Consider the following 26,177-nt stretch of genomic DNA (forward strand, 5'->3'; position numbering starts at 1 on the left):
GTCCTCACTTATCACCCCACCAGCCTCCGCATTCAAAGGATCATCCTCCGCCATTTCCGCCAACTCCAGCATGATGCCACCACCAAACACATCTTCCCTTCACCCCACTTATCGGCATTCCGTAGGGATCGCTCCCTCTGGGACACCCTGGTCCACTCCTCCATCACCCCCTACTCCTCAACCCCCTCCTATGGCACCACCCCATGCCCACGCAAAAGATGCAACACCTGCCCCTTCACTTCCTCTCTCCTCACCGTCCAAGGACCCAAACACTCCTTTCAAGTGAAGCAGCATTTCACTTGCATTTCCCCCAACTTAGTCTATTGCATTCGTTGCTCCCAATGTGGTCTTTTCTACATTGGAGAGACCAAACGTAAACTGGGCGACCGCTTTGCAGAACACCTGCGGTCTGTCCGCAACAATGACCCAAACCTCCCTGTCGCTTGCCATTTCAACACTCCACCCTGCTCTCTTGCCCACATGTCTGTCCTTGGCTTGCTGCATTGTTCCAGTGAAGCCCAACGCAAACTGGAGGAACAACACCTCATCTTCCGACTAGGGACTTTACAGCCTTCTGGACTGAATATTGAATTCAACAACTTTAGGTCGTAAGCTCCCTCCCCCATCCCCACCCCCTTTCTGTTTCCCCCTTCCCTTTTTTTTTCCAATAAATTATAAAGATTTTCCTTTTCCCACCTATTTCCATTATATAAAAAAAAAACCCCACTTGAGCTATACCTTGAGTGCCCTACCATCCATTCTTAATTAGCACATTCATTTAGATAATATCACCAACTTTAATTTTAACACCTATGTGTTCTATTGTGCTATTGTCGTTGACATCTTTTGATGATCTGCTTCTATCACTGCTTGTTTGTCCCTACAACCACACCCCCCCCCTCCACCTCTTTGTCTCTCTATCTCTCCGCCCCCCACACACACACACCTTAAACCAGCTTATATTTCAACTCTTTCTTGGACTCGAACGCAAGTTCTGTCGAAGGGTCATGAGGACTCGAAACGTCAACTCTTTTCTTCTCCGCCGATGCTGCCAGACCTGCTGAGTTTTTCCAGGTAATTCTGTTTTTGTTTAGGAATCATATTATGTTCAGTTGTTTTTTTTTCAGTTCTCTTTCTCTTCCAGGTAATATCAATCATAATATAACAACTCATTCTGTAAAAACTTAATGCAACAATGGCTGGCCTATAAATCATGGAAAACTTCTGCACAGGTCATGATTGCCACTTTCACTACTATCCAACCCATCCAACGGCAAGTGGAAAGGATTCATTCTCCAGTATTAAGACTGAACTCTGAGCAAACCACATTATGTTGCAGCAAACAAAGAGCTTGAATTTTTATTCTTCCAACAAAATGCTTTGTGCAAACAGCGAATTACTTTGAAGTGCTCGCTATTGCTATGGTGATAAATATAGCAGCCGCATGGTGCACAGCGAGATCCAACAAACGCCAACAGAGTGACTAAGCAGCTATCTTGTTTCTTGTGGTGTTGGTTCAGAGAAGAGCGTCAACCAGCCTGTTCTTAGTTCTAAGAAAAACAGAAAATGTTGGAAATACTCTAACCTTTTTTTCTGTTAACTCTGCTTCTCTTTCCTGTTACAGTCCCAGCTGACGTTATACTGGACAAATCAAATCCCAGAATGAAACCTGGCTTGATAGATCCTAACTTTTCTTTTTTTTTAGAAACTGTGGAGGAAAGTTACTGAACAAATTCACAGGAGTCTGCTAATGAACTTTTAACACAAAGATTAAGATATTTATTAAAACAAGAAAAATTAACTATATTACACCAGACAAAAAGGTTGGAAAGATCTCAATACAAATACACAAAAACGCTTCAAATGCACACTATTCCTTTACCCAGCAATATACTTACAGACACATAAGCTAGTGAAGAGTTGCCACTAGCTTGACACAAAGGCCTCTCGCTTGGGACTGGCACAATTGCAAATGGTTTTCTTCTGGTGAATTCCTGGGCATTAACTTGATGCTTCCCACCCAACTAATATCTCTTCCCGAGCCACCCAAAACCCGCACTCTAAGCTCATTGTTGCCTCAATATCAGGGCAAATAAATGAGTTCTCTAACTCAGTCTTCCAGTGGCACCTCTGCTAAACTGATCACTTTACTGAGTGCCATATGTTGATTATCCAGTTAATCATTGTCCCATTAGCCTTACAGTTTTCCTTCTCATGACAGCTTACAAAATCCCTGTCTTCTCTCTCTGATACACACAGGGAACACCTCCTCTCCACTCCTGTTCTTCTGTGTCTGTATCACTGGATCACTGTCACTAGGCAACAGTAGAGCTTTCCTATTTCCCACCCCATTTTTTTTTACTGAACTTTCAACCTCTTTTAACCCATCTCTTTAGCTTCAGGGCTAGAATTTTTACCTCGTTGGGTGGGCTTGACGGGGGTGGGCGGGAGGAGTCGGGAAGCCACTTGCCACCCGTGATTGGGGTTGGACCGCAATTTCACGCTGCCAGGCCAATTAAGGCTGGCCTCGCGTGAAACGCAGCACGCTGCTTGGGGGGGTGGGGGGGGGGGGAGCGGGGGCGAAGGAGGGTGAGCGTACCTAAAAACGAGGTGTCAGCCTGGTGAATCTATAAAACAGGACTACTTGCGTGCCAAACAGCATAAGCAGCAAGTGATAGACAGGGCTAAGTGATCCCATAACCAACAGATCAGATCTAAGCTCTGCAGAGCTGCCTCAGGGAGATGAAGATATAAAAAAAAAATAAAGAATTTTTAAGATGTTAAAAAACATGTCCCCTCATGTGACTCTGTCACATGAGCAGGGACATGTTAGAAATTAGTATGAAAGTTGTTTATTATTTTTTTGAATGACGGATTGAAACCTCATCCCACCCGTGGATGAGGTTTCGCAAAAAGTGCAAAGGCTGCTTGGCCTTTTCGCCTGCCTGCCAACTGTAAGGTTGGATGGGCAGCTAAAAGTTTAATTCAATTATATTGATAATGGCCTTAATAGGCCTGTTAATTGTTGGCGGGTGCGCTAACGACTCCCGCGCGTGCCCGCTGACTGAAATATCACGAGTGCGTGATGATGTTGGGACACTCACCCGTGTCATCGCGTGTCATTTTACACTTGTCCAGGTTGGGTGCACGCCCACCCAACGAGCTAAAAATTTTGGCCCAGGGGTTGTAAAACATCATTAAAAATGTACATATATAAACCAACCTGAAAGACCTGGCCTTTCAGTTAGGAGTCTATCCTGACTTGCTGAATGTTTCCAGCATTTTGTTCTTTGTCAAATTGCAGTAGAGAATCTTTAAAGTATCGGGAAGAGTGGCCACCAAACAGTTGTTACGGAGACAAAGTCCTGACTTCACATTGAGGATACCCTCCATCATGTTGTGTGCTAAATGGGATAGATTTTGAACAGATCTAGCAGCTCAAGACTGGCCATCCATGAGGTGCTGTGGGCCATCAGCAGCAGCAGAATTGTACTGTAACCTCATGGGCGAGCATTTCTCCCACTCTACCATTACCATTAAGCCAGGGGATCAACCCTGGTTCAATGAAGGGTGCAGGAGGTCATGCCAGGAGCAGCACCAGGCATACCTAAAAACGAGGTGTCAGCCTGGTGAATCTATAAAACAGGACTACTTGCGTGCCAAACAGTATAAGCAGCAAGTGATAGACAGGACTAAGTGATCCCATAACCAACAGATCAGATCTAAGCTCTGCAGTCCTGCCACATCCAGTCGTGAATGGTGGTGGACAATTAAACAAGTCACTGGAGGAAGGGGCTCCACAAATATCCTCATCCTCAATAATGGGGGAGTCCAGCACATCAGTGCAAAAGATAAGGTTGAAGCATTTACTACAATCTTCAGCCAGAAGTGCCGAGTGGATGATCCATCTCACCCTCCTCCTGGGGTCCCCAGCATCACAGATGCCAGTCTTTCACCAATTCCATTCACTCCACGTGATGTCAAGAACCGGCTGAAGGCACTGGACACTGCAAAGGCTGTGGGGCCCGACAATATTCCATCAATAGTACTGAAGACTTGTGCTCCAGAACTTGCTGCACCCCTAGCCAAACTGTTCCAGTACAGCTACAACACTGGCATCTACCCAGCTAAGTGGAAATTTGCCCAGGTATGTCCTGTACACAAAAAGCAGGACAACTCCGACCCAGCCAATTACTGCCCCATCAGTCTATTCTTGATCATCAGTAAAGTGATGGAAAGGGTCATCAACCGTGCTATCAAGCGGCACTTGCTTAGCAATAATCTGCTCACTGATGCCCAGTTTGGGTTCTACCAGGGCCACTCAGCTCCTGACTCATTACAGCCTTGGTTCAAACAAGGACAAAAGAGCTGAACTCCCGAGGTGAGGTGAAAATGACTGCCCTTGACATCAAAGCCACATTTGACCAAGTGTCATTAAGGAGCCCTAGCAAAACTGGAGTCAATGGGAATCGGGGGAAACCTCTCCACTGGTTGGAGTCATACGTAGCACAAAGGAAGATGGTTGTGGTTGTTGGAGGTCAATCATCTCAGCTCCAGGACATCACTGCAGGAGTTCCTCAGGGTAGTGTCCTCAGCCCAACCACCTTCGGCTGCTTCATCAATGACCTTCGTTCCATCATAAGGTCAGAAGTGAGGATGTACGCTGATGATTGCACAATGTTCAGCACCATTTGCGGCTCCTCAGATACTGAAGCAATCCATATCCAAATGCAGCAAGACCTGGACAATATCCAGGCTTGAGCTGACAAGTGGCAGGTAACATTCACGCCACACAAGTGCCAGGCATTGACCATCTTCAACAGGAGAGAATATAACCATCGCCCATTGATGTTCAATGGCATTACCATTGCTGAATTCCCACACTATCAACATTCTGGGGGTTTCCATTGACCAGAAACTGAACTGGACGAGCCATATAAATACTGTGGCTACAAGAGCAGGTTAGAGGCTGGGAATCCTGCAACAAGTAACTCACCTCCTGACTCCCCAAATCCTGTCCACCATCTACAGGACATAAGTCAGGAGTGTGATGGAATACTCCCCAGTTGCCTGGATGAATGCGGCTCTCTAAACACTCAAGAAGCTTGACACCGTCCAGGACAAAGCAGCCTGCTTGATTAGCACCACATCCAAAAACATTCACTCCCTCCACCACCGACGCACAGTAGCAGCAGTGTGTACCATCTACAAGATGCACTGCAGAAATTCATCAAGGCTCCTTAGACAGCACTTTCCAAACCCATGACAACCACCATCTAGAAGGACAAGGACAGTAGATAGGTAGGAATACCAGCACCTGGAAGTTCTCCTCCAAGTCACTTATCATCCGACTTGAAAATACATTGCTGTTCCTTCACTGTCGCTGGGTCAAAATCCTGGAGCTCCTTTCCTAACAGCACTGTGGGTGTACCTACACTCCACTGACTGCAGCGGTTCAAGAAGGCAGCTCACCACCACCTTCTCAAGGGCAATTGGATGGGCAATAAATGCTGGCCAACCAGCGAAGACCACATCCTGTAAATGAATAAAAAAAAACAAAAAAGTCTACTGAGGAGGTTAAAGGCTGCCACAGTTTAAAGCGTCATCTGAAGAACTCTAGATATCTGAACTATATGAATGTTTACTAGCTTGTGGGGCTTACTTTGAAATGTATTAGAATTTCTATGGTGCAGAGTTATGGGAATAGGACAGAGCAGGAAAAATTGTAACTTCTGACCCTCCCCTGCCTCCAAATCTGCCTGCATCTGAAATCCTGGGATAGAAGTCCTCTAAATGCTTTATATGGGTTACTGGACCATTTGTACTTAACTGAGGTGTATGCCCAAGAGTGGAAGGGTTGAGGGGAGGTGCAGGGGGGAGCAGAGGTGCGGGGGAGCACCAGGCTAAGAGGAATTGGGGAAGGGGAGGGGGATTGGGGGTAGGGGTAGGTGGGGTGGGGTGAACAGGAGGAAAAGACCAGGAAGGGGAGGGGGAGGTGAGGGTAGAGCAGAATGGGGAGGTGGAGGGTCGAGCAGGAGAGAGAGATGGGGAGGGGTGGAGATCAGAGGAGAAAGGGGAGGAAGTGGTGGAAGGTGGAGCAGGGGGAGAAGTAGGGAAGAGGAGGGAGTGGCAGAAGGGAAGCAGGAGGAGAGATGGGGAGGGAAATAGAGGAGGGATAGGTGGAGTGGGGATAGGGGGATGGGAAGAGAAAAAACGTTACTGCTAATAATGACAATGCAATCGATCACTCTGTATTAATATCTTTGAGAGCAGCATTTTTAAAGTAGTACCCTCCCTCTGAAAATAATAGCCTGCAAAAGGGCAGAAACTTGCTGGGTATGGGGGCGTTGGGGAGGGGCGGCAGGGGCTATGATGCAAATTTCACCTCTCACTGTCAACCGCTCTGTCAGGGCTGGGGGTGACATTGCCGTCATTGGCCTCAGGAATTTTGGGGCGCACACACATGGCTGTTACATATGAGGATTTACAATGTTATTGAGACTACAAACAATATTCAGCCAATACTGAGCTGCAATAGACTGAAATTATTGCTCATTGTATTTGATTTATTCTGCCTTCGTCAGTTGATTAACATTAATCGACCTGTCTAGTGTTGGTGCAGGAGGGAGAGTCGGAACTGCTAGGAATAATGCTTCAGATGTGGACCCCTTCCAATGCATAAGAGGTCATCAACTGTGAATCGAAGGGAGGCAGTCTACTTGAGAACATCAAAGTCTGACAATGTCTCCTAATATCATTTTACATTAACTCACTGGATTGAGAATGCTAACCACTCTGTGCTGAAGATGTTCTGAGGCACCCTAGTGAAAAGGGGAAGCAGAAAAGTACATATTCAAAAAAGATAAACACCCAGTTGCTATAGGCTTTACTATCAGCATTTCTCAACTGGATATTCATAGGGGTCCAAGTTTGCACCTGATCCTTCCTGGTTACAGCCACAGAGACATCAGCCTGACATTAATACCAGTCTGTTTACAAAGCTCTTGCTGCTTTTCCTTTCTATAATTTAGTAGTTCTGCTATTACTGTTTGTTCTATTTGAAAGTTGTTCCACCTCTGAAACTATTACACTTTGATGTTGTTTCTATGTCTGCCAGATGCTAAATAATGAACTGTGTTTTTGATAAATTCGAGAGCCATATGCAATCAGGATCTTTCCTGACTCTTCTTACATTCAAAGCTACAATTGCGTAGATGTTTGCACTGATTAGCATGTAGATTAGTACGGCAGGCAGCTCAATTTAGCTTCAAACCTTTACTATTTTAAAACCTGGTTCCAACCAGCATTCAGCCTGATACAATGGGCAGAATTTTACAAGGGGTGGATTGGCAAGCGGACGGTGGGCAAAAAATTGGCCGTGATGCCATGGCAACTTTCACGGTGCCTACCCATCCAACCCCATCTCCACTGCAATTTTATGCATGGTGGGGAAGGCGTCAGTTGGCCCACCTACTTCTGGACCAACTGAGGCCCTTAAGTGGCAAACTAATGATCACTTAAAGGCCCCTTCCTGCCCTGCCACAATTTATCCCATGGGGATGGAGGCCGCGGTCAAGTTTGAAGCTCGCCAGTTTGAAGCTCGCCAGGTCTCGCTCCTCAAGCTTTTTGGCCATTTCATCAGGCTGTTGGCATGAAAGGAGGAGGGAGTTCCACCTTTACGGGCCCCCAGGCCCACTGGACCCTCCACTAAGGTTAGGCCCTTCCCCGGGTTTCCCCTTCCTCCTTGGCCCATCCACCCTGGCCCCCAAACACCCCTGGCCCCCTTGCCAGAGCCTCCAAGCCTGGCCTGTCAGAAATCCCCTCAACGTTCTGCCCCAGTCTAAGCAGTTCATCGACAGAAACAATGTATCTACATTACTATTCCAGACCAAAATAATTAACATCATCTATTGCACCAACCTTGCTGACTGCAAACTAAGGAACGATATTTCACCTTTCACCTGAACACTCTTAACTCCCTTACTTCAGACCAGAGCCCAAATTATCTTGCCAGATTTTTCCATTCGCATTCAATTGTGTCCTTTTTAATTCAGTCGCTTGGGCCCCTGGACTCTGGAAATCCCTCGCTAAACTGCTCAACCTCTCTCTTCTCCTTTAAGACATTCTTTGAAACCTACTTTTCTGATCAGGGATTTCACCACCTTTCATAACGTCTCCTTACGTGGCTTGGCATCAAACTTTGTTTGATAATGCTTCTGCAATGAGCCATAGGGTGTTTTACAATGTTAATGGTGCTATATAAATGCAAGTTATTGCTGTCGCTGTTGCTACTTTTTGTGACATTTTTCCATCTGCCCTCTCAGGTTGGACTTAAAATGAGCAAGGGTCCTCCCCTGTGTCTTGACCAATATTTATCTCTCAACCAACATCCATAAAGAAGATTATCTGTTCATTAACACCTTGCTGTTTGTGTGATCTTGCTTTGCATAAAATTGGCTGCCATGTTTCCTACATTACAACAATGAGAGCACGTCATTGGCTGTAAAGTGCTTCGGGGCTCCTTGAGGTCATGTATGGTGCTATATAAATGCAAGTCTTTATTTTCTTTCATTCACTGTGGGTATTCTTGCCAGTTGTGTGACTTTGGAACTTTCTGCCTCAGAAGGTGGTGGAGGCGGGGGTCACTGAATATCTTTAAGGTGGAGGTAGATAGATTCTTGTTAGGCAAGCGAATCAAAGGTTATCAGGGGTGGATGGGAATATGGAATTTGAAACACAAGCAGATCAGCCGTGATCCTATTGAATGGCGGAGCAGGCTCGAGGGGCTGAATGGCCTACTTCTGCTCCATTTCGTATGTTCGTATGTTATGCCTGCACTTACACATGTCCATTCGTGACATCTTGTTGCAGGGGGTGGGAATTTTAAAGTGGACGAGTGCTTGGGGTTGGGTCTGGGTGGGGGATTAAATTTGGCAAAAATGCTGGAAGTGGTTTCCAGCCCACCGCATTCTGACTTTCATTGGGTGCTTTAGGTGCATGCACGCAACACCCTTAGGAGGGGCAGCTCAGTAACTGACAAATGCTGATTATTGAATTGGAACGATATCAATATAGGTTCCCCACTTTAATTTTGGGTGCATGGGCTTCTTTTAACACACCAATGAAAGCAAGGTGAAAAGATTTGAGGGGCCTGAAGATATAAGAGGGAAATGTGTAACTAGGCACTGGATACTCCCAGCTGCTCTCTTGCCTTCCTGGAGGAAAGCTGAACTTATGCTGAGAGGTTGCTTCACATACTTTGGAGAATTGGAGGGTCTGATCTGAACTTTGGAGCTCGGACCCGTCAGGTCAGCAGGAGTGTTGCTTGAGTCGTGTTAGATTAGACTTCAGATGAGGATCATAATGAACAGTACCAGCAGCCTGCTGCTCAGAGACCTACAACTCCACAGGAGATAGGGGATCAGCAGTGAGGTACAGTTTACACAGGAGGCAATACACCCAGCACACTGGGGCTACAGGCAGAGGGTAAGCTTCCCCGATGTGCTGGAACATCAGAGTCTCCTTGAGACTCAGGGCAGAATCATCCCAGATTAGCATATTTTACCCGTCGGCCATATTGGTGGATTTTCACGCTATATCGTCTCAATCCCATCTCATTAATCATATATTCCCGGAAAAACACCATTTCGATAGCGGGCAGGGTCTGATTTGCCTGCCAAGCTGTCACCTCGCTGCTTCATCACTCTGAGTGCCATATCTGAAATGCAGCCACTTGCATACCTCTCAGTGCCTACAGCCCAGGACTGCTGCACAGAAGACATGGCCCTGAAAGGCAAGAAGACTGCAGCCCTCTAGTAGAGTGACTCATCCTTGGAATGCCTTTCGGACGCTATGAAGGCCCACTTTGATGCCCTCTACCCTCCACTCTGGCCGCAGGATGGGCAGCAAAATCACCAATCCAGCTTGGGAGTGGGTGGCAGCAATGGTCAGTGCCAACACTCTGCAAAAGAGGACAGCCACCCAGTGCTGCAAGAGGATGAATGATCTCCTCCATTTCACCATGGTAAGTCACTCTTCTCATCACTCTCAACTTACACACTCACAGCCCATCACACATCCACTGTTCCATCACTCACTGCCAGTTCAAGGGACATCACCATTCACTATCTCACATCTGGCCTGGCAGGCATCCTGCTTTCACTCTCTCCATTTGTATTTATGTAGGACAAGCTGGCACATAACAAAAGGCAGAGGTCACAGACTGGTGGAGGAATGCGTGAAATCAAGCTTCTCAGAGGCTTTGAAAATAGGGTCATCCAGCTGGCTGGCGATGACCAGGATTGGTCCTGTGCTGACGGTGAAGTCGGCGGTGCTCTACCAAGTGAGGATCCAGCAGAGCAACATCCATCAGATAACCATGCTGTGGGTGATGTGTCCTCTTTCACAGGCCACTGACATACACTAATTATCTCCCCTCGCTTTCGCAGGCACACCTGGGAAACAGCTGAGGGAGTCCAAAACACAGGTCCTTCAAGACACCTCAGAAGAGGAATCTGCTGAAACCCTCATTGAAGTCCCTTCACAGCACTCACCCACACCCTCCACCAGCACAGAGACACACAATTTGGTGGGACCAAGCTTTAGAGTGGCCTCGGGATCACAATCTGGTGAGCACATTGCACTGTCTAATGCAGTACAGCTACAACACTGGCATCTATCCGACAATGCGGAAAATTGCCTAGATATATCCTGTCCACGAGGACAGGGCAAATACAAACTGGCCAATGACTGTCCCATCTTTCTACTCTCGATCATCAGGAAGGTGTTGTTGTGATCAAGCGACACTTAGCAATAACCAACTCACTGATGCTTAGTTTGGATTCAGCCAGAGCCACTCAGATCCAAACCTCATTATAGCCTTGGTCCCTACCATGGAAAAAAGAGCTGAATTACAGAGGTGAGATGTTTGTGACATCAAGGCAACAATTGACTGACTGTAGCACCAAGGATTCTGAGTAAAATTAAAGTCAGTGAGAATTGGGGGAATACTCTCCACTGGTTGGAGTCATACTGAACACAAAGGGAGATGGACCAGGATTTTACAACCCCACCACAGCATGTCTCCCCCGAGTGGATGTGGTGAGGCATTTAAATCTTTATTTAGTTTGGTGGGACCGTAATATCCCATTGGGTGGGAGAGGCCATAAAATCCTGGCCATGGATGTGTTGTTTGAGGCCAATCATCTCAGCTCCAGGAATTTTTCAGGGTAGTGTCCTCGGCCCAACCACCTTCAGCTGCTTCACCAATGATCTTCCCTCCATCATAAGATCAGAAGTGGGGATGTTCACTGATAGTTGTACAGTATTCAGTTCCATTTGCAACTCCTCAGAAAATGAAGCAGTCCGTGCTTGCATTCAGCAAGACCTGGACAATGTTAAGTCTTTGGCTGACAAGTGGCAAGTAACTTGCTTGCTGCACAAGTGCTAAGCAATTATCTAACCATATATTACCTAAGCAATTATCTAACCATATCCCCTTGACATTCAATGGCATTACCATCGCTGAATCCCCCGCTATCACCATCCCGGGGGCTTACCATTGACCAGAAATTTAACGGGACCAGCCATATAAATACTGTCGCTACAAGAGCAGTTCGGAGGCTGGGAATTCTGTGGAGGGTAACTCACTTCACAACTCCCCAAAGCCTGTCAGCCATTTACAAAATGCAAGACAACAGTCTGATGGAATACGCCCGACTTAGCTGAATGAGCCTACCTCCAACAACATTCACCAGCTTGATTGGCATCCCATCCACCACTTTAAACATTCACTCTCTCCACCACGAACGCATGGTAGCAGCAGTGTGTACCATCTATAAGATGCACTGCAGGAATTCATCAAGGCTCTTTCGACAGCACTTTTCAAACTGCAACCTCTATCACCTAGAAGGACAGGGGCAGCATACACATGGGAGCACCAACATATGCAAGTTCCCCTCCAAACCACACACCATCCTGACTTGGAATGGTGCACCTACACCACATGGACTGCAGTGGTTGAAGAAGGTAGCTCACCACCACCTTCTCAAGGGCAATTAGGGATAGACAACAAATGCTCGCAGAGCCAATGACACCCATGGTGGTATTGCTGAAGCAGTTGCAGCTTTTACCTGTTTTGACTCTAGCCCAACAGTGGATCGCCATTACATCTCCAAATTCCTTCAACTTTCATGTTTGGAGTGTCCTATAAAACTGGAATTGAAATTGCGTTATGTGGGTCACCATGACAACTGCTGATGCTAATTGGACAGGAAACCTGGAAGTAATATGATAATGAGGTGGCCGAGTTAAAAAGCCATGAACAGACATGCTGTTCTTATTTCTGGGTTTCCTATGTACTAACGTCAATTCCAGTCCCCATCATATTTGCACATTAAAATCTAGCTCCTTGTTTCAATTAAGCTATGTTTTCATTCATGCAGTTGGGCTCCAATTTTTTCACACATACAGACAGACAGATGCACTCACACAGACATACAGCTACAGGACTGGATATACAAGCTGTCCAGAGATTGGCAGGAAGGCGAGGGTGGAATACCCATCCCATTCCCTCTGCCACACCAATTTACCAGCAGTGGGGAAGGCAGAAGATGTCTCTCCAGCCTAGGGGCCTTTTGACCCACTTTACTGGCCAATAAAGGGCCTCTTCTGTTAGCTGCAGGCATTTTACAAGTGGCAGCTGGGCCCTCTGCCGCATGGGGACGCTGTCTGGTGAACCCTGGCAGCCTCCCTGTGGATTTGCAAAGAACTGTGCCCTCCTATTCAGGTACCCAATGGGCGATGGAGGGGTCCCGGTGCTAATGTCCGCCCCTACATTCCCACCATTCTTCCCCCTCGCCCGGGCTTGCACTACTGGCGTTGATGCCCCTAGACTCCACAGACCTGGTTGGGAGGTTGGCCACTTCCATGTTTGGCTTCCATGGCATCCTCTTCTTCCAGCTGCAGTTCTAGCAGTGTCCACCACTCCTGTTGGCGCTGCTGAGATGGTTGATCTGCCAGCCCTCTGATTGGCCCGCAGCTCGGTGGTGGGCAGCTGCCTTTTAAATGAACTGTAGCTCTGTTGGCAACTAATTAGACCCTCAAAAATACAGCTGGGGGCGCCCGATGGTGGCCAAGGTGGAATTGCCCCCAGCTTTCTGGTCCGTCATTGGGACTCTTGCCACAACGACAAAATTCAAGCCTATGCTCTCAAATGTTTGCATGCACAAGATTCAACTTGTTAATTGCACAAGACAAACAGACACACACACAAACACACACACATCTGCCAATGTTTATAAGAACATAAGAAATAGGAGCAAGAGTAGGAGATTTGGCCCCTCAAGTCTACTTCGCCATAAATGATCTGTTTGTGGCCTTATCTCCCTTATTGGTCAAAAATCGGCCTAACTCAGCTTTGAATATATTCAATGACCTAGTCTCCACTACTCTCTGGAGAAGACAATTCCAAAATCTAATGACTCTCTCAAAGAATAAATTCTTCCTGATCTCTGTCTTAAATGGGAGATCACTTATTTTGAAACTGTGTCCTCTAGTTCTAGGGCAACATCCTCTCAGAAACTATCCTGCCAAGCTCCCTCAGAATCTTATATTTTTCAATAAGATCACCTCTCATTCTTCTAAGCTCCAAGAGTAATGGTCCAATCTGCTCAACCTTTTGTGCATTGGAAGGTGGCTCTACATCATGTGTGATAACTGTAAAATGATACTGATGAGATAGGAACCTGAAGTTATAAACACCGAACTATTTTCATTCTCACCTTCGATTTAAGAAGGTGCAAGGCCTAGGGTGGAATCATCCCAGATTTGCACTAAGTGTGGTAGCGGGCGTGAAAAAAGACATTTTACCTGCTAGCCATAGTTTTCACACCTGATCGTCACCTTTTCCCCTCATAAATTATGCAGTCATGGGAAACATGCCGGATCGTTGGCAGCCTACCTCCGATTTGCCTGCTACTCCGTTATGTTGCTAAGTCCTCATGCCAGGTGCCATATTTAATCTGTAGTACATTTCTTAATGCTTGCAGCCCAGGAATGCTACAGTGAAGACATAGCCCCAAAAGCCAAGAGGAGTGCAGCCCTCCAATTCAGTGATGTATCCCTGGGCCACCATGATGTCCTCTACCCCTGCTCTGGCCGCAGGAGGCTCATCAGTTTTACCACTCCAGCTTGTGAGACGGTGGCAGTGGTGGTCAGTGCCAATGCTGCACACAAGAGGTTGGCTATCCTGTGCAGAAAATAGATGAATGATCTCATCCGTGCCACCAGGGTAAGGCAACCATCTTATCACTCTCAACTCACCCACTCACAAGCCCATCACACATTCACTGGCATCTCATTCACTGTCAGTTCAAAGCACATCACCACTCACTCACACACATCCTCACATCTCCATCTGGCCCCATCTCCTCTGGAGATCGTCTCCTAATTCCGTCCATGGCTCCACTCAACACACATGCATGCCTGGCATCCTTCTCATTTGGCCTGGCACGCGCCTTGCTCACACTCTCTCCAGCTGTTTTTATGCAGGACAATCATCACAATCATCAGGAGAGGCCCCAGTCTAGGGTTGGAGTGCAGGACATCAAAGTCCTCACTCCATTCGAGAGTCACACGTTGGAGCTGGCCAGTGAGGACGTGGACCGTCCCTGCAGTGATGGTGAGGTCAGTGGAGAACACTTATTATCACATTGACAACCTGCTTTTTAATCAATGCCTTTAACCTGGTAAAATAGCCCAAGGTGTTCCACAGAAGGGTTAACAAAAAAAAAATTAACACTGAGCCACATAAGGAGATATTAAGAAGCCAACCAAAATCTTGGATGAAGAATTAGGTTTTAAGGTGTGTATCAAATGACGATAGAGAGAAACAGAGAGATTGAGAAGTTTAAGGAGGGGTTTCTAGAGCATAGGGCTCAGGCAGCTGAAGGCACGGTCGCCAATGGATGGAGTGATTAATAGTGGGGTTTCTCAAGAGGCCAGAATAGGACGAGGGCAGATATCTCAAAGGGTTGTGTGGCTGGAGGAGGTGCCGGAGAAAGGGAGGATTTGAAAACAAGGATGAGAATTTTAAACTCAAGGTGTTGTCAGACAGGGTGCCAATGTAGGGTAGATGTGGTGATTGAACAAAACTCCAGAGAATCATAGAATCATAGAGGACAGAAGGAGGCCATTCAACCCATCATGCCAGAGCTGGTTTTTTGCAAAAGCCGTTGTGCTTGGTCCCACATTGTCAATTTTTGCCTGTGACCCTATAAGTTCCTCATCCTCAAGTACAAATCCAATTGTCTTTTTAAAATTATTCATGGAATTAGCTTTCGCAAACATATTAACTCGTGTGTGCCAAATTCCAACAATTCTCTGGGTGGAACAATTTCTCCTCATTGACCCTCTAGATCCTTTGCCAATGATTTTAAATGATAGAATTATAGAATGGTTACAGCACAGAAGGAGGCTATTCGACTTGTGTCCATGCCAGCTCTGTTCAAGTGCAACTCAGCCAGTCCCACTACCCTGTCTTTTCCCCATAGCCCTGCAAATTGATCCTCTTCAGGTGCTTACCCAATTCCCTTCTGAAAGCCTTGATTGAATCTGCCTCCACCATACGCTCAGGCAGTGCATTCCAGGTCTTAGCCACTTGCTGTGTAAAAATGTTTTTCCTCATGTAGTTGTTGCTTCTTTTGCCAATCACCTTAAAACTGTGTCCTCTGATTCTCGATCCTTCCGCCAATGGAAACAGTTTCTCCCTAACTGCTCTGTCCAGACCCCTCACAGTTTTGAATACCGCAATTAAATCACCTCTTAGACTTCTCTTCTCTAATGTGAGCAGCCTCGGCTTCTCCAATCTATCCACGTAACTGAAGTCCCTCACCCCGGAATCATTCTTGTAGCCCTTTCTGCAACCTTTCTAATGCCTTCACATCCTTCCTAAATTATGTGGCCTAGATTTGAAAAAGATGCATGAGTTGACACCAAACCATTGAAGGCTTATCATACCTTCCTTGCTTTTGTACTCTATGCCTCTATTTATAAAGCCCAGGATCCCATATGCTTTATTAACAACTTTCTCAGCCTGTCCTACCACCTTCAATGATTTGTACAATATATCTCCATTTCTCTCTGCTCCTACTCCCCTTTTCGAATTGTACCCTTTATTTTATATCGTCTCTCCTCATTCTTCTTCCCAAATTGTTTCATTTCACACTTCTCTGCATTAAATTTCATCTTCCCATTGTCCGCCCATTCCACCAAGCTGTCTATGTCCTCTTGATGTTTATCACTATCCTCCTCACCGTTCACAATACTTTCAGGTTTAGTGCCATCTGCAAATTTTGAAATTTGCCTGTACACCCAAGTCTAGGTCATTAATATATGTCAAGAAAAACAGTGGTCCTAGTACTGATACCTGGGGGAACCCCACTATATGCTTCCTTCTGGCCTGAAAAATGACCGTTCACCTCTACTTTGTTTCTACCATTCAGTCAACTTTGTGTCTAAGAACATGAGAAATAGGAGCAGGAGTAGGCCATTTGGCTCTGTTCTGCCATTCAATAAGATCATGGCTGATCTCATTGTGGCCTTAACTCAACTCTCCTCCTGCACTCCTGCCCCCAACGCCTTCCTCACCCACCCCCATAACCACTGACTCCCTTGTCAATCAAAAATTTGTCTATTTATGACCCTAAGTAACTGATATACTTTTAAATCACCTTATCAACATGCTCCTTTTAATGATTAACATATATGGACATCAAGGTTTCTTTGCTCATCTATTCTTTTTAAAATCGGGCCATTTATAGCACACTGTTCTTCCATATTAGTCATCACAAAGTGCATCACCTTACACTTCTCTACATTGAATACGGTCTGCCATGCTTCAACCCATTTCACCATCCTTTCTATGTCATCCTGAAGGCTATAGCTATCCTTATCACTATCCACCACTTTGCCATATCATCTGCAAGCTTAATAATGTTGCTCCTTAAATCTGAGTCCAGGCTGTTTATAAATAGAATTAGGTGCTCCAAGAAGTGAGGTGGTAAATACAGTCTGCAGCTTGATTTATTGCCGGTGAAGTATTATCATAGAATTATGGAATGATATAGCACAGGAGGCCATTTGGCCCATCGTGACTATGTTGGCTTTCTGAATGAGCTATTCAATTCATCGCATTCCCCTGCTTTTTCCCAAGAGTCCTATGATTTTCTTTGCCATTTTAAGTATATATTCAATTCCCTTTGGAAAGTTATTGGTGTATCTGCTCCCAACACCTTGCAGACAGTGCATTATACATCATGAAACCTCATGTTTCACTGTTTTTGTTTTGGCAGTCACTTTAAATCTGTCTTCCGGTTACTTATTCATCCTATGTTGAAGCCTGAACCCACAACCTTCTGACTCAGAGGCAAAAGTGCTACCCCTAAGCCAATGCCAACTCCAGTTGCAAGCTACAATATTACCAACTACTTTTTAGCCAAATCCGAGCTTTATGACCTTGTTCATGGCCCTCTTACCTGATGCAGATAGCACCATTTTGACAAGGATGATAATTGCAGATTGAGACGTCGCAGTTCACAATATTCTTCCCTCTTACAGCTTCCTCCAAAATGGAAAGTTCATTGTAGTTCACCTGCAGCTCCCGGATGCAGCCCATGTAGCTCTGCACATGTCCCATCCCTTGAAGGACATCAGTGTCAACAGGAGCACCACCAAGGTAGATAGGCCCAAAGCTTCCCTACGTGTAAAGAGTGGGTACACACGTTACTTATTATTCAGAATCTGTGTAGCAGCAATTGATGAATCCATGAATGTTACTTGGGAACAAATCTTTTAGGTTTCAGATGGGGATCAGTGGTAGTGCATTTGCTTTGAGTTAGGTTGTTATGGGTTCAAGTCCCACTGTTCCCACTAGAGACTGTTCATGAGATCTAGGCTGACAGTCCAGTGCAGTACTCAGCAAATGCTGCACTGTCAGAGTTGCCATCTTTCTGATGAGATGCTAAATTGACACCCCATCTAACTTTTCAGGTGGACTTGAAAGATTGGATGGTGCTTGTCAATGAAAAGCATGTCAGGTGTCATGGCCAAGTCATAACCAACATCAAAACAGGTCAGCAGGCCATTTATTTAATTATGCTTTTGAGATCTTGCTGTGCACAATTTGACTGATTCCTGGGATGAGAGGATTATCCTATGAGGAGAGGCTGAGTAATCAAGGCCTACATTGCCTAGAATTTAGAAGGATGAGAGGTGATCTAATTGAAACATAAAATTTTTAAGGGGGTTGAATGGGTAGATGCTGGGAGGATGCTTTCCCTGGCTGGAGAGTCTAGAACAAGGGACTATAGCCTTAGAATAAGGGGTCTCCCATTTAGGACTCATATGAGGAGAGATTTTTTTATCTGAGGGAGTTGTGAATCTTTGGAATTCTCTATTCCAGAGGATTGTGCATGTTCAGTTGCTAAAACAGTCATTATCACTAGAGAAAATATGCTAGGAAAATGAATGGGACTGAAGACTGACAAGTTCCCTGCACATGATCACCTGCATTCTAGGGTCTTAAAGGAAATGGCTGCAGAGATACTGGTTGCATTGGTCGTGATCGTCCAAAATTCCCCAGATTCTGGAAAGGTCCCAGCAAATTGGAAAACTACAAATGTAATTCCTCTATTCAAGAAAGGTGGGAGACAGAAAGCAGGAAACTATGGGCCAGTTAGCCTATCATCTGTCCCTGGGAAAATACTAGAATCCTTTTTAAGGAAATAGTACCAGGCTATTTAAAAAACCATAATGTAATCAGGCAGAGTCAACCTGGTTTATTGAAAGGGAAATCACGCTTGACAAATTTAATAGAGTTCTCTGAGGGTGTAATAAGCGGAATGGATAAAGGGGAACAAGTAGATGCAGTGTATTTGGATTTTAAAAAAAGGCATTCAATAAGGTGCCACATAAAAGGTTATAACACAATATAAGAACTCATCATATTGGGGGGAATATATTAGCATGGGTAGAGGATTGGTTAACTAACAGGAAGCAGAGAGTTGGAATAAATTAGTCATTTTTTGGATGACAAACTGTAGCTAGTAGAGTACCACAGGGTTCAGTGCTGAGGCCTCGATTATTTACAATCTATATTAATGGCTTAGATGAAGGGACTGTATTGTAGCCAAATTTGCTGACAATATAAAAATAGGTAGGAAAGCAAATTCTCAGGAAGATACAAAGAGTCTGCAAAGATAATTAAGTGGTTGGGTAAAGATTTGGCAAATTGTGCCTCAACCCCTGACCTCTGAACAGCATCACTTGCTACACAGGGTGTTTCTTTTCATTTGGCCTCAATGAATTAAATGACAACAGTCTCAAAATAAAGGCACAGAAAGTTACAAAGAATTTACTGCACAGCAACTGGCTATTCGGCCCAACAGGTCTATATGTTTATGCTTCACATGAGCATCCTAGCACACTTCTTCCTCTAGCCCTGACAGCATAGCCTTCTAGTCCTTTGTGGTAATTATGGTTTTATGTAATATGGAGTACATCTTTAAGAAGGATGTTATAAAGGAAGATCATATGAAATTATGTAACCAATAGAGAAGTAGCATGGGCTACCTCTGCAGTCAGTAGTCTGTAGTTGGCAGTCAGTCATACAGAGGCAGGATTTGAGTTGAAAGCACATCAGCACTTTTGTAAATAAACAGAATGTGTTTCACCTAAGAAGTTTCTGCTGATCTACTCTGTCTATTGTGCCAACTCAGCCATCCCACAACAAGTGTGCAACCAGGATCCATAAGTCCCTTGGAAAGCAGTGAGGGATTCCAAAGCCATACAGGGAGTGCAAAATGGCACCCTCCTCCACATTGGGTGGGAAGCCCCAGCCAAAGGGCACGAAAATGAGAAATGGGAAACTGGTAGAAAAATAAAAAGAAACGACTTAGCCGTGAAAACAAGGAATAATTGCAACAGAGATGGAAACAATCAATCCTATAATGATTAGCAGTTTAAAAAATTGAATGATTTTTATTGTCATTGAAACGGACACATAATGAGGCAGTGCAAAGAAAAAATCAGGCAGCCTTTCAAACAAAAAAGATCTACAATGTAGAAGAGCCTTAAATGACAAATTCAGATATTTATTCGTTATTTAATTTGAAGGTTGGAAAGACAGAACCAATACATGTAACAGTGAAAGTAAATCAGAGACCTATTAGAATGGAAGTGGACATAGTAGCTGCCACTACTGTAACTGGGTGAACACACCTTCAAATATCTGAATTATGGTGAATGTAAATTAAATTTGGAAGAAACCGATACCAAATTGTTGGCCAGGGGCTGCAGCCGAACTGCTGACACAGGCAAAAGCAACTTTTGACCTGAAGTAACCTGAGTCCAGTCACTGGCCTGAGCTGCCTAGAACCGGTTTTGAAGTAGCTGAGTTTCTTGAACAGCAAAAGGAATGAGATAAGACACAAGTCCTTATTTAGGAAATGAGGAATGAGGTAATGCTGCCTAAGTCTTGGAACAGAGCCAATGAGAATATGCCACAGACTAGGCAAGCAGGCCTAAACTAACAGGAGAGAGACAGCACAGCGTGAAGAGATGAGATTCAGTATAAGACTGGAAGGATTTCGTATGTGGAGCAGCAAGACTCTGGAGACCAACCATCGCAGAAGCAGAAGAACCTACATCAGCAATGTAGAGATGCAAGAGAGAGAGAATGGAACGCCCGGCCAGTGTCAGCTATCCTTTTCGGGTATTAGCTTTCCTATTCTGTGACCACTCAGGGAGTGTCAGAGAAACCTATTGTGCATTTAGATCCTAGTTTTGGGTATAAAACTGTATAGCCTGCTGTAAACTGCATGTTTATATTTAACCTGACGTTTAAACTATGTAGATGATCTAACGACGTGAATAAAGCAAATTTAGAGTTAAGAGAGAATTGACTCTTCTCCTCTTTGTTCTAAGCCAACAACCGTTACCGGTGACTTCCGGCAACAAAATTAAAAACTTACACGGGTGAAGGCATCCAGGTCAAAGACATAAGCAGAGTTACTGTCCATTACAGAAGCCAATCAGTAAAACTACCCTTGCACATTCCAAGCGAGGGAGGTAATCTAATTGGGTCATCAGGGTAGATTCACAGGGCCTCCACCCGGTTGAGGAAAAAGTGAGAGCCATAAGAGAGGCGCCTGCGCCAAAGAACACCTCTGAGCTCAAATCATTCCTAGGAATAAACAAGTATTATGGGGAAGTTCTTAACCAATTTGTTGACAGAACTGGCCCCCCTGCATTATCTACTCAAGAAGAACCAACATTGGTCTAGGCAGGCACCACAGAAAGAAACTTGATGGTGGTAGCAGGCGAGGGGTCAAGCCGCCTTGGACGAAACTGGCTAATGGAGATTAAGTTAGAATGAGCTAAAATTTTCCAGCTCAGAGCAAGTGGTTTACCAGAGCTACTTAGAAAGTACGCCACCGTCTTCAAGGAAGAACTTGGCAAGACCCAGGAGCTGCAAGCAAAAATTCATGTGGATCCAGACCCCTGATTCATGAAGGCAAGACCAGTATCTTATGCACTACAGGAAAAAGTCGACACCGAGTGGACAGGTTAGAGAAACTTGGCATCATACAACCTGTGAACTTCTCAGAATGGGCATCACCAATAGTACCCATACTTAAACCTGACCAAAGCATTCAAATTCATGGAGACTACAAATTGACAGTTAATAAAATGGCAAAGCTAGACAGACATCCCGTACTAAAAATTGAAGACCTGTATGCCAAGCTGGCAGGTGGAATGGCTTACATGAAACTTGATATGAGTCATGCTTATCAACAATTGGAGATAGAAAAGGCCTCCTGGGAACTTGTCACAATTAATACACACAAAGGGTTGTACCAATATACCCGTTTGCCTTTCGGCAGCTCCTCGGTTTGTGCCATATTCCAGCGAACAATGGAAAGTTTACTGCAGGGACTGCCCCAGGTTGTAATTTATTTAGATGATGTTCTGATGACAGGATTTACTGAAAAGTAGTACTTGGCAAATTTAGAAGAGTCATAAAACGTTCTTGAAGCTGGTGTGTATTTAAAAAAGGGAAAAGTGCACATTTCAAGCGAGGGAGGTGATCTATTTGGGTCACTGGGTAGATTCACAGGGCCTCCACCCGGTTGAGGAGAAAGTGAGAGCCATAAGAGAGGCGCCTGCACCAAAGAACACCTCAGAGCTCAAATCATTCCTAGGAATGAACAACTATTGTGGGCAGTTCTTACCCAAGTTGCCAACAGAGCTGGACCCCCTGCATTATCTACTCAAGAAGAACCAACATTGGTCTAGGCAGGCACCACAGAAAGAAGCTTTCATAAAGGTGAAACGATTGTTGCACTCGTCCAACCTGTTAGTGCAGTATGACCAGAGAGAAGAATTGGTGTTGACATGTGATGCATCCCCCTATGGAGTGGGGGCAGTGCTCTCTCATCGGATGCATGACAGCACAGAATGGCCTATATAGGATATGTATCAAGCACTCTCACCACAGCGGAAAAGGGATACTCACAGATAGAAAAAGAAGGCATGTCAATCATTTTTGGTGTCAAATTTCACCAGTCCATACATGGCCGTCATTTTACTATAGTTTCAGACCACAAACCATTGCTAGGATTGTTCAGCAAGGACAAGACTATGCCACCCATAGCCTCAGCAAGAATACAACGATGGGCATTGATCCTGGCAGCATATGGGTATACTTTCGTCCATGGGCCTGGAAATCAAATTGCAAACATTGATGCACTTAGTCATTTGACTTTACAAGAAAAAGTTGAGGATGTCCCAGTTCCACAAGAACTAGCTATATTGTTAAATTTCTTAGATTAATCACCAGTATGAGCTAGACAGATCAGAGACTAAACAAGTCAAGACCCAGTCTTATCCAAAGTACGAGAACAAGTGCTTCATGGTTGATCACAAGGGTATATATCTGACAAAATGAAACTGTACTTTAACAGAAGACATGAAATAACCGGCCTGAATGGTATCTTGTTGTGGGGAGCACGAGTGAAAGTTCCTCCAAAAGGAAGAAAGCCATTGTTAATTGAGTTACACAGTGCACATCCAGGTATTTCCCAAATGAAGACCATAGCATAAAGCTACCTATGGTGGCCTGGGATGGATGGAGAAAAAGAGCTTAGTGAAGAATTGTGTGCAGTGTCAGCAATTGCTAAACTTACCTGCAATAGGTCCATTATACCCTTGAGAGCGACCAGGAAGGCCATGGGTGCGGTTAAAACTTGACTATGTGGGACCTTTCATGGGAACAATGTTTTTGCTCATTGTTGATGCCCATGCAAAATGGATGGACATAAATGAGGTGAAGTCAACAACGTCTTCTGCTACAATTGAGAAGCTACGTCAAAGTTTTGCCATTCACAGACTATCAAAAGTGGCTGTTTCCGATAACAGCACAGCATTTATGAGTACTGAGTTTCAATGGTTTATCAGCCTCAATGGTATCACTCATAAAAACTTCTCTGTACTACCCTTCCTCAAATGGACTGGCCAAAAGGGCGGTTCAAGTGTTCAAGTCAGGCATGAAAAAGTTAACTGGGGATTCCTTAGCAATTAAGCTAGCATGCTTTCTTTTCTATTATAGGACCACCCCTCACACAACAACAGGTATCACACCTGCGGAATTATTGAGGAAACGCTGTCTCAGGACAAGAGTGAGCTTAATAATGCTGAATTTAGGGGGTAGGTGGAAAGGAGTCAGTTAAGTCAGAAAACTAGACACGACTGGCATAGTCGTGACAGGAAGTTTACTGTAGGAGAGAGGTGGTGTATATGAAAAACTTCTGAGAAGGACCAAAGTGGTTACTGGGTGAAATAAGTGCAGTGACTAGATCTCCACCTTACCATGTGAAGATGGAAGACCAAGCCATACGGAGACATGTGGATCATTTAAGGAAGAGAGAAACAAATCACCAAGAAGTGATTCCACCAGTGTTCATGATTGGGTCACCGTTTCCTGTAGAGAGAACTCAACCTAGTGCAAATGTGCCAGAAGTGCCTGCAATACCTGTAAGAGTTGAGGAAACAGATTTGCAGGTACCCATTGAAGAACCTGATGTTCAGACAACTCCAGAAAAGAACGTTCCTGACAAAACATCTGAAGCTTTGGAGCTGAGAAGCTCTACATATGAAAGGAAACCCCCAGAAAGACTGAATTTGTAAATTACTTATCTGTGTAAATAATTTGCTATTTTGAGAAAATTGTACTTGTAAATATAAAATGAATTTCTGAATAAAGGGGGGAGGGATGTGGTAATTATGGTTTTATGTAATGTGTAGTATACCTTTAAGAAGGATGTTATAAATGATGATCACATGATCTTATACAGCCAACAGAGAAGTAGCAAGGGCCACCTCTGTGGTCAGTAGACTGTAGTTGGTAGTCAGTAGTATGGAGACAGCGTTTGAGTTGAAAGCACACAAATGTAGCTGCTGAGTACCCTGTAAATAAACAGAATGTGTTCCACCTAAGAAGCGTCTGCTGATCTACTCTGCCTATTGCACCAACTCGGCCATCCCACAACAAGTGTGCAACAAGGATCCATAAGTCCCAACAAACTGGTAACTAGGATCCAACATCCTTTATCCTTTATGTTTATCTTAAATGCAGCTGTCCTATCCACCTCAGCTTTTTCTTGTGGTGACCGGTGGCACATTCTAACCACTCTCCAGGACAAAACAGTTTCTCCTGAATTCCCCACTGGGTTTATTAGTGACTATGTTCTATTCATGGCCCCTAGTTATGAGTCCCCACAAGTGAAATCATTTTCTACCTGATCAAGCTCCTTCATACTTTAAAGACTACTATTAGGACATCTCTCTTTTTCTTTTCGAGAGAAAAAAGCTCCAGCTGTTCAATCTTTCCGAATGGTTGTAACCTTTCAGTTCTGGTATCATTCTTGCAAACTGTTTTTTGGACCTACTACAGTGTTTCTATATTCTTTTAATATTCAGGAGTTCAGAACTGAGCATAGTACTGTAAGAATAATTGTATGGTATGGGCACAAGGCTATTGAAAACAGAGTTGAAATTGCTTCAAATTTATTCATTTGAGGCCTTTGGAGCCAACAGAATAAATAAGCTTCTATCTTATTAATATGGGCTATGGTTTGAACCAGGGGTGGGATTTTCCACCTCTGTTTGTGGCGGGTGTGTTCAGCAGTGAAATTGGAGAATCTCACAAAAAGACCCTGATCGCATTTCCCGATTACATAAATCCAGGAAGTGATTGTCCCCTCCCCTGTCAATGGCAGGTCTCGTTGCCTGCTGGCGAATGTCAGGAACTTAATTGTAACAAATTTGCATCTAATTATTGTGGCCATATGCTGGAATCATCTCCCCCATGTCAAATTTAAATCCCAATTCGGCATGATTTCACAACGATGCGATTTACAGCTGCCTATAAAAGGTGTGAACCTGGTGACCTCAACTTTGAGGGGAACTTGGAGCTGAGGGCACACAAATTTATGCAGCAGCTCCAAGGGTTCGGAGGAGGGGGTGGGGTGGTGCACAGGCCAGATCAAAATCCTGGAACTCCCTCCCTAACAGCACTGTGGGTGTACCTACAACACGTGGACTGCAGCGGTTCAAGAAGGCAGCTCACCATCACCTTTCTCGAGGGCAATTAGGGATGGGCAATAAATGCTGGCCTAGCCAGCAAAGCCCACATCCCGTGAATGAATAAAAAATAAGTCTCCATAGTGGCTTCCTCGTGGCTGGCTTGTGGTTCCTTTCAAGGGCAACAGTACGAGGCAGGAAGGAGGTGAAGAGAACCTTGGGGCAAGGTCACCAGTGCAAGGGGGGAGGGGGAGAAGGGGCAAGGGCAACACCGATCAAAGTTTGAACACAAATACATGTGGGGGGGATGGGAGGTTGGTGAGGGGAAGAAAACGGCCAGACTAATGGTAAAATACTTCAAAGGTGAGCACTCCACTGCAGCTGAAAGCGTTTAGCTTGAGCTCACCTGACATGCTTGGAGTCAGCCTTAGTCACTCAAGCAGCTCTAATTCCTCACAGTGCCAATGGTTCCACCGTTAACCCCTCACGTGCACACTTCAAACTCGAATGAGTGCTGTGGTGCTGCTGAACCTTTGGGT

Source organism: Carcharodon carcharias, chromosome 5 (genome assembly GCF_017639515.1).
Source record: "Carcharodon carcharias isolate sCarCar2 chromosome 5, sCarCar2.pri, whole genome shotgun sequence".
NCBI lineage: Eukaryota > Metazoa > Chordata > Chondrichthyes > Lamniformes > Lamnidae > Carcharodon > Carcharodon carcharias.